The sequence below is a fragment of the Lynx rufus genome, unplaced genomic scaffold (assembly GCF_022079265.1).
Source record: "Lynx rufus isolate CCGP_SWC_20201006 ecotype Redwood Valley unplaced genomic scaffold, mLynRuf1.p SCAF_3, whole genome shotgun sequence".
In the NCBI taxonomy this organism is placed as follows: Eukaryota; Metazoa; Chordata; class Mammalia; order Carnivora; family Felidae; genus Lynx; species Lynx rufus.
Genome location: NW_025814845.1, coordinates 17576964 through 17585455, shown reverse-complemented (window position 1 = coordinate 17585455; position 8492 = coordinate 17576964). Strand labels below are relative to the sequence as shown.

The 8492-nt window shown below is 40.8% G+C and overlaps 1 pseudogene; it reads left to right on the top strand.

Annotated features, from left to right (window-relative positions):
- Positions 1 to 6166: 6166 nt before the first annotated feature.
- Positions 6167 to 7247, top strand: LOC124521039 (putative annexin A2-like protein; annotated as a pseudogene).
- Positions 7248 to 8492: the final 1245 nt, after the last annotated feature.

Here is an 8492-nt window from a genome sequence, read left to right as displayed (position 1 = left end):
CTTAATTTGATAAATTTTAAATATATTAATCTTTTTTTAGATAGTAATCATAATTATTATTTCATTATTTTTTTCTTCAAATTTTTATTTAAATTCTAGTTAGTTAACATATAAGTGTGGGACGCCTGGGTGGTTCAGTCGGTTGCGCATCCGACTTTGGCTCAGGTCAGGATCTCACGGTCCGTGGGTTGGAGCCCGGCATTGGTGTCTGTGCTGACAGCTCAGAGCCTGGAGCCTGAATTCTATGTCTCCCTCTCTCTCTGCCCCTCCCCTGCTCATGCTCTGTCTCTCTCTGTCTCAAAAATAAATAAACATTACAAAATTTTAAAACAAAAAAACTTAGAAGTGGAACAGTGGTTTCAGGAGTAGAATTTAGTGATCCATCACTTACATATGATATCCCGTACTCATCCCAACAAGTGCCCTCCTCAAGGCCCACCACCATTTAGCCTACCCCCCCGCCTCTCTCCTTCAACCCTCAATTTGTTCTCTATCATTAAGAGCCTCTTATAGTTTGCTTCCCTCTCCTTTTTTTCCCCTTTCCCATATGTTCATCTGTTTTGTTTCTCAGATTCCACATAAATATATTAATATTTTACCTGAAAGACAATACATACATACAGCTTAAAATTCAAGAAGTACAAAGGGCCTATAGTGACAAGCCTCCTCTTGCTTTCTCAGTCACCCTGTTTCCCTTGGCATCCTTCCAAAATTATTTATGCACATAAAAACAAAGTATAAACATTTTCACCTTTGAACCCCAATATCAACATACTGTATACACTGTTGTATGTGGTGGTTTTAAGGTTTTTTCACCCTTTATCTATACCTTGAAGATTATTCTGTATCAGCACTAAAGAGTTTACACTTTACAGCTCCAGTATTCCATAGAAAGAATGTACTATAATTAACATTTAACCAGTTCCTGATGAATATTTGGTAGTTTGCCAACTTTTGTGAATACAAACAATGTTGCACTGAGTAACCTTGTTCTTTTATCATTATTCACATGTGTGTATATATGTCTAGGGAACAAATCCTTAGATATGGAAATGCACGGTCGAAGGGTATATGCAACTGTACTTTTGACAGATTATTGCCAAATTCCTTCTATAGGGTTGTAAAAATTTGCTCTCCACAGCCCTGTAAGAGGGTCTGTTTTCTAGACCACAGATGATATCATAAATCAGACTTCTGGATTTTTACCAACCTGATAGGTACAAAATAGGATCTCAGTGTAGTAATGAAAATGTTGCCATTTACGTTTCCATTGCTATTAGTGAGGTTGACATTTAAAAGTGTAGATTTTTTAAAGACCACTTGTACAAATTTTTCTGTGATCTGTTTGTTGATATCAAATTATTGGTACCGTATTGATTTGCAAGAAGGCTTATATTTCTTAGTGAAATTAGCTCTTTGTGATGTAAGCTATAAATTTTTTTTCCAGAGGGTTTCTTAATTTTTTGACTATGGTCATGGTTTTTGTCAGTTTGTTTGCTTTTAAGTAATCTATACACCCAACATGGAGCTTGGGCTTGAATTTAAAACCCAGAGATCAAGAGATCAAGAGTCACACACTCTGCTGACTGAGCCAGCCGGTGTGTGTATATATACACACGTATCACTTATTGAATAATCCTTTCTGTCCCAATAGATTAGTAATGGCCCTCTTGAAGATAATAAAATTTCCATGTATATGAGGATCTATTTGAGCTCTTTCTAGTCTGCTTGTCTATTCCAGTGCTTCATAACCTTTTCACAACATGAATACATAAAAAAAAAGGTCATCTTTGATTTGCACATTGGTGGTCCCTCCCAGGGCTTCAGCGGCTCCAGGCCACCCCAGGCCTCCCCAGACCACCCCAAGAGTTGAGAGGATCAATATCCCAGGACATTTTTAACACCATGGAAGAGAGTCAAGTCTATTTATCTCATAGTCAAGCTGCTTTATGTCTATAATTACAGTTGACTCTTAACACAGGTTTGAACGGTGCAAGTCCACTTATACATGGATTTTTTTTGATACAGTAGAGTATTGTAAATGTATTTTCTCTTCGTTATGATTTTCTTAATAACATTTTCTTTTCTGTAGATTTTTTCTTCAAAATTGTCTTAAGTGACCCATTTCTGTCCCTTGCTTTTCTAAAAGAATTTTTAAAGGAGGTAATTTACAGATTGGAGATCTTGAAATTTTGGAGACTTGAAATACAAATTTATGCCAGTCAGTCTCCCTATCCATGAACATGGTATACATCATTTATTCATTATGATCTTCCTTTCAATGAAGGTTTATAATTTTTATTCAAAAGGTTTAGCAAATCTTTTGTTAGATCTCTTCTTTGGTATATTATTGTTTTGTGGATATTGTGTGTAAATTGTGCCTTTTTTCTCTTGATTAAAGTATGAGGAGAATATGATAATGATAACAATAATATTAATACTACTACTACTTATACAGTAGTATATACCTCCTATATAGACAAGCATTATTCTAAGGACTTTACATATTTTAACTTACTCGGTCTTCAGAAAAGCCCTATTAAGTACTTTTACTATTATTCCCATTTTATAAATGAAGGGGCCGAGGCATTGACAAATTTTTTAACTTGCCCAAAGTCATCCAGTTGGTGGATGGCAGTCTTGCTTTGGGGGATGAATTTTTAAAGATTTGAAGACACCACACATTTACTTAAAGCCTCTGAGAGAGGTCAGGAGGGAAGGAGACATTTAAAAAACAAATGCCCTGAGACAGAGATTGGGGCACATGTTTTCCATCTCCCAGTAATCCTGTAAAATGCAGACACCAAGACCCAGATAGATGAATAATTCACCCCAGATCATCTCATCTTTCAGGTTGGACACAGAGCATAATACAAGTGTGCATCTGCCCGCCTCCAGACCCCCTGTTGTGTGGTTGCTGTTTTCACATACTAGAGAGCCAATAGTGTCATGAGCTTTCAGGAGTAGGAGGCTTCATAACCCCAAGTCAGTGCCGGCTCCCTAATGCCAAGTATGAATATAAACGAAGCATAAAGAAAGAAAATGCCTCATCTTTATGAGTGTTTTCAAAGTATCGTCAGACCTTCACTACTTGAAGCAGTTAATGAAAGTGGGGAGGTTATCAATAGATCTCCTTCCTGGTTATCAGAGGGACTTCTAAAGGGGGTCAAGATGCTCTGTCAATGAACAAACATATAATAAATGGGAATTCTGTGTAAGGCACTAGATCCTTCCTACACTCACTGAGATGGCTGATTCCTGCTCTTTAGCTACTTAGGGGACATACCAACCACAAGAGCCTGATTCCATAGCAGGTAGCGGTCCTCAGAAAAGGAGTGTCACAGCCAGAATACCATCTGCCCTCAGCTATCTAGACTGATCAGTGAGATAGACTAAATATATTTTTTTTAATTTTTTTTAACATTTATTTATTTTTGAGACAGAGAGAGACAGAGCATGAACGGGGAGGGGCAGAGAGAGAGGGAGACACAGAATTTGAAACAGGCTCCAGGCTCCGAGCCATCAGCCCAGAGCCCGACGCAGGGCTCGAACTCACGGACCGTGAGATCGTGACCCGGGCTGAAGTTGGAGGCTTAACCGACTGAGCTACCCAGGCGCCCCTAGACTAAATATATTTTTAAAATCACAAGTCTCATCCTCTGGAAAGCAAATTCTATTAGAGTAATGAGATCTTATGTTTTTCTCCAAACAAAGCTCTGAGATTCTGGCTCTATTTTAATTTTTGTTTAAATATGTATTTTTTGGACCAATTACAAAAGTAACATGTAAACTACAAAAAAAAAAATCTGGAGAATATGAGAAAGTACAAAAATCTCCATAATTTCCTTAGCTGAGGACTCCCATTGTTAATAGGGCTTATACTTCGAGACTTTGGAGGTAGATAGATGACAGCTAGATTAGCAGTCTGTACCGCTTTGTAAACATTTTTGACTTAATTCTTGTTTTCACTTAACAAGACATTATTTCTCTTTACCATATTTTTAACAGCTGAATTGTATTACATTACATGGACATATTGTATTTGGCTTATCCAATGCTGCCATATGGGATATTTAGGTTATCTCTGATAAAAAAACCCTTGTAGTCAAATCTGTAGTTTCCATACTAATTTACTTGGGGTAAAGTCACAGAAGTACAATTGTTAGATCATTGAGTGTATACAGTTTAACACTTGCTGTCTACATCTGTCTCTGTTCGGCATCTCAGGTTGGGGCTGGCATGACCACTCTGCTTAAGGTGTTTGGATTTCCAGCAGGAGTCACAGCAACTCTAGCCTCCGGGGGTAAGGCTGCACTGGAGAGCTCAGCAGCTGGCTTCTCACTGCTGGCCTGCTGTACTGGGACCCTTGGTAACCACTCTTCCCCCTGTGGTTCTTGCCCTGAAGAATTAACATCAGAAGCACTCATGGTATCCTCTGAACTCTAGAGGTTCAGAACCTAAAACTTGGTAGAATCTAGAACTTGGAGTGAGAACTGTCAGCTCAAGGTTAGAAACAGCTCTGAAAATCTCTTGGGGATCTGGTCAGGGTTAGAAGGAAGATAAAACTGCCTTTTGACCTTGATTTTATTTTATTTTATTTTATTTTTTTAAATTTTTTTTAACGTTTATTTATTTTTGAGACAGAGCATGAATGGGGGAGGGTCAGAGAGAGAGGGAGACACAGAATCTGAAACAGGCTCCAGGCTCCGAGTTGTCAGCACAGAGCCCGACGCGGGGCTCGAACTCACGGAGTGCGAGATCATGACCTGAGCCGAAGTCGGACACCCAACCGACTGAGCCACCCAGGCGCCCCTTGACCTTGATTTTAGATAAAGGAGTCAAGTGACTCTCCAACAAGCGCTGAAATTCTATAAAATAGAGTTCTGCTATAGTTTACTAAAGGCCCATGTGATATTTCAGTTCCAGTGGCTAAAACATACGGAGGCAAACGAAGCTCCAGCTTATATTAATTGAGTCATTTTTAACTTGTTTTTATTTTTCATTGCAATTGAATTAAACTTTGTTTCCACTCTTTAAAAGAGAGTGTGTGGACTTTGAAGCCGGATGATCTGGGCTAAAATCCTGGCTTTTACATTTCTTAGAGATCTGCCTTGAGCAAGAGACCTAATTTCTTTTTGCCTCAGTTTTCACATTTGTAAAATGAGCATCAGAATAGCTACTTCATAGGCTATCGCAAGGATTAAATGAGAAAGCAAAGGTTGTGCACCTGAGTGCACTAGCATACAGAAAATACTTAGGAAACATGAATCCTATTTCCTTCTAAATTCCACAGGAGATCTGGTGTGGCATATACATTATAAATATGGAGTCCTTCCTTAGTGGTTTTATTTACAATTTCACATTCATTGACTATCTCAAATCAGAAGGAGGTCTTATTTCAGTCAAGCATTCGCTTACAATAACCAAGAGGTAGAAACAGCCCAAATCTCCATTGGCGGAGGAAAGGGTAAACAATTTGTGGTATGTACATACAGTGGAGGGTTATTCAGTCATAAGAAGGTAGTGGTACATATCACAATGTGGATGAACCTTGAAAACATGATACTAAGTGAAAAAAGCCAGCAACAAAAAGTCACATATTTTATGATTCCATTTACATGAACTATTCAGAATGGAAAAATCCATGGAGAGAAGACATAGATAGGCAGTCGCCAGGGATTGGAAGGTGTAACAAGAAGAAACTGCTTAATGGGTAAGAGGTTTGACTTTAAAGTTGTGGCAATGTTCTGGAACTAGATCGAGGCAGGTACTAAATGCCACTGAATTGTTCACTTTAAAATGGTTGATTTTATGTGATAGGAACTTCACCTGAATGAATTATTTTTAAAAAATCACGAGAAGACCAAAGCCATTCTTTAATGGACAAAGGAACAATCCAGCAGGAATAAAGAGCACACTCTCTAGAGGAGGTGGGCACCTCTTCTCGTTTGTAAGGTAAGGATGACAGTAGTCTCTAACTCACAGGGACTGGTGGGTAAGTAGATGAGGTAGTCCATGCAAAGAACTTAGAACAGGTCCATGCACACAGTGAATGCTCCATGTATGTTTTCCATCACCATTATTATTAATTCTTGCCCAAGAACCCACTAGAAAGCTTCCTCAAAAAGTCCTAACACAAGCCACTTTCTCCTTCATTCCCATTAAGATGACAAAAAATAAACTATGGACTCCACAGCTGAAGACACTCACAGGTCTTGGTGCCCAACCCAGCTTCTTTCAAAATGCTGTTCATGAAATTCGCTGCAAGCTCAGCTTTGACGGTGATCATTCCACGCTCTCAAGTGCATACAGGTTGGTCAAAGTGAACACCAGTTTTGATGCTGTGATGCTCTGAACATTGAAATGGCCGTCAAGACCAAAGGTGTGGATGAGATCACCATTGTCAACATTTTGACCAGCTGCAGCAGTTAACAGAGATAGGATACTACCTTCACCTACCAGAGAAGGACCAAAAAAGGAACTTGCATTTGCACTGAAGTCAGCCTTGTCTGGCCACCTGGAGACCATGATTTGAGGCCTATTGAAAACACCTGCTGAGTATGATGCTTCTGACTTGAAAGCCTCCACGTAGGGGCTGGGGACTGAGGAGGCCTCCTTTATTGAGATCATCTGCTCAAGGACCAACCAAGAGCTTCAAGAAATTAGCAAAGTCTACAAGGAAATGTGCAAGACTGATCTGGAGAAGGACATCATTTCTGACACATCTGGTGACTTCCGCAAGCTGATGGTTGCCCTTGCAAAAGGAAGAAGAGCAGAGGATGGCTCTGTCATTGACTATGAACTGATTGACCAAGATGCCCAGGATCGCTATGATGCTGGAGTGAAGAGGAAAGGAACTGATGTACCCGAGTGGATCAGTGTCATGACGGAGCAGAGTGTGTCCTCTCCAGAAAGTATTTGACAGGTACAGGAGCTACAGCCTTAGGACACGTTGGAGAGCCTCAAGAAGGAGGTCAAAGGAGAAACCTGGAAACTGCTTTTCTGAACCTGGTCCAGCGTATTCAGAACAAGCCCCTCTATTTTGCTGACCGACTGTACGACTCCATGAAGGGCAAGGGAACTCGTGAGAGAGTCCTGACTGGAATCATGGTCTCTCGAAGTGGACGGTGTTGAAAATCAGGTCCTGTTTCAAGAAGTATGGCAAGTCCCTGTACTACTGCAACCAGCAAGACACAAAGGGCAACTACCAGAAAGTGCTGCTGTCCCTGTGTGGTAGGGATGACTGAGCCCCAGGAGGGGTGCGACTTTGTTTCCAGCTAACAGTTCTAGAAAATAGCTTGTGACTAACAGTCCCCTTATGCCCATTCCTGAGAGGATGACGTTAGCATTGTCCCCTCCCATCCTTATTTCAGTTGCCAAACATTGCCTGCCTCTCGTGTCTACTCTCTCCTTTTAGCCAAAGAAATGAACATTCCAAGGAGTTGGAAGTGAAATCTGTGATGTGAAACACTTTGCCTCTTATTCATACCCAGATGAATAAACTGAATATTTGCTTTATAAACAAAAAATAAATAAATAAGCTGTGACTCATTTGAAAAAAAAAAGTGAGACAGAATTAACTTGAGTGTAACAAGTATCAGTGGAATCTACCGTCAGGCGCTTTGCAAACACTAACACATTTATCCTTGCATCTTCTGGATACGTCAACATGGTCCCCACGTTGCAGCTAGGGAAACTGAGATTCAAAGAGGTTAAGTGACTTGACCAATACCTCATAGATGATCAGTGGTAAATCCAGAATTCAAACCCAGTCTAGCATTTCCCCTAAGCTCATAAGCTCCTAGTCTACTGCGTAGCTTTCCTTCTGCAAAGTCACTCTCTGGGCCAAGCTCTTGAGAGGGACAAGGGTGAGAGGTAAAAGTTGTTGGTCAGTTGGTGGGGGGAGGGAGAAGAAGAGCCTCAGGGCAGATAGAAAGTCCTTGGGGTGTGAAATCCCTGCCGACTATTATCCCCACCACCACTGACTTTCTAATTGGTCTCTGGCCACATTCTTGATTTCTTTCATGATACATTAATCCCAAGCACCAGTCTGGGACCAGCCTGATGTGGCCTCGCTGTGCTACATTAACCCGCTGATTTGAAAGGAGTTCTAAAATACTGGCCAGGAAAGATGCATGGGAAATCTGAGACCTCTCTCTGCCCTCTTCCTCCACCCCACTCCCACTCCATACCCACTCCATCATCCAGCACTGTAAGAGAAGCTTCTACTCATGCTGGATGTGAGGGTTTCGTGTCAGAGGTGTCTGCCCCAATCACGCCCTGATAGGATAATGCCTTATCCCTGCCCTCTGCCACCTTCCCAAACCCCAATATCCCACTCAGTGGATCTACGGTTGCCTGTGTAGTCGGCAATCTATAGCTGCTCAGGACATGGAGAATGACCACAGCTCATCAGCACATATTTTAGTAGTTTAGGGCCAGGGCTAACCAAGAAGTGAAAGAGGGGGAGTTCTCCCTTGCTGGAAGCTTGA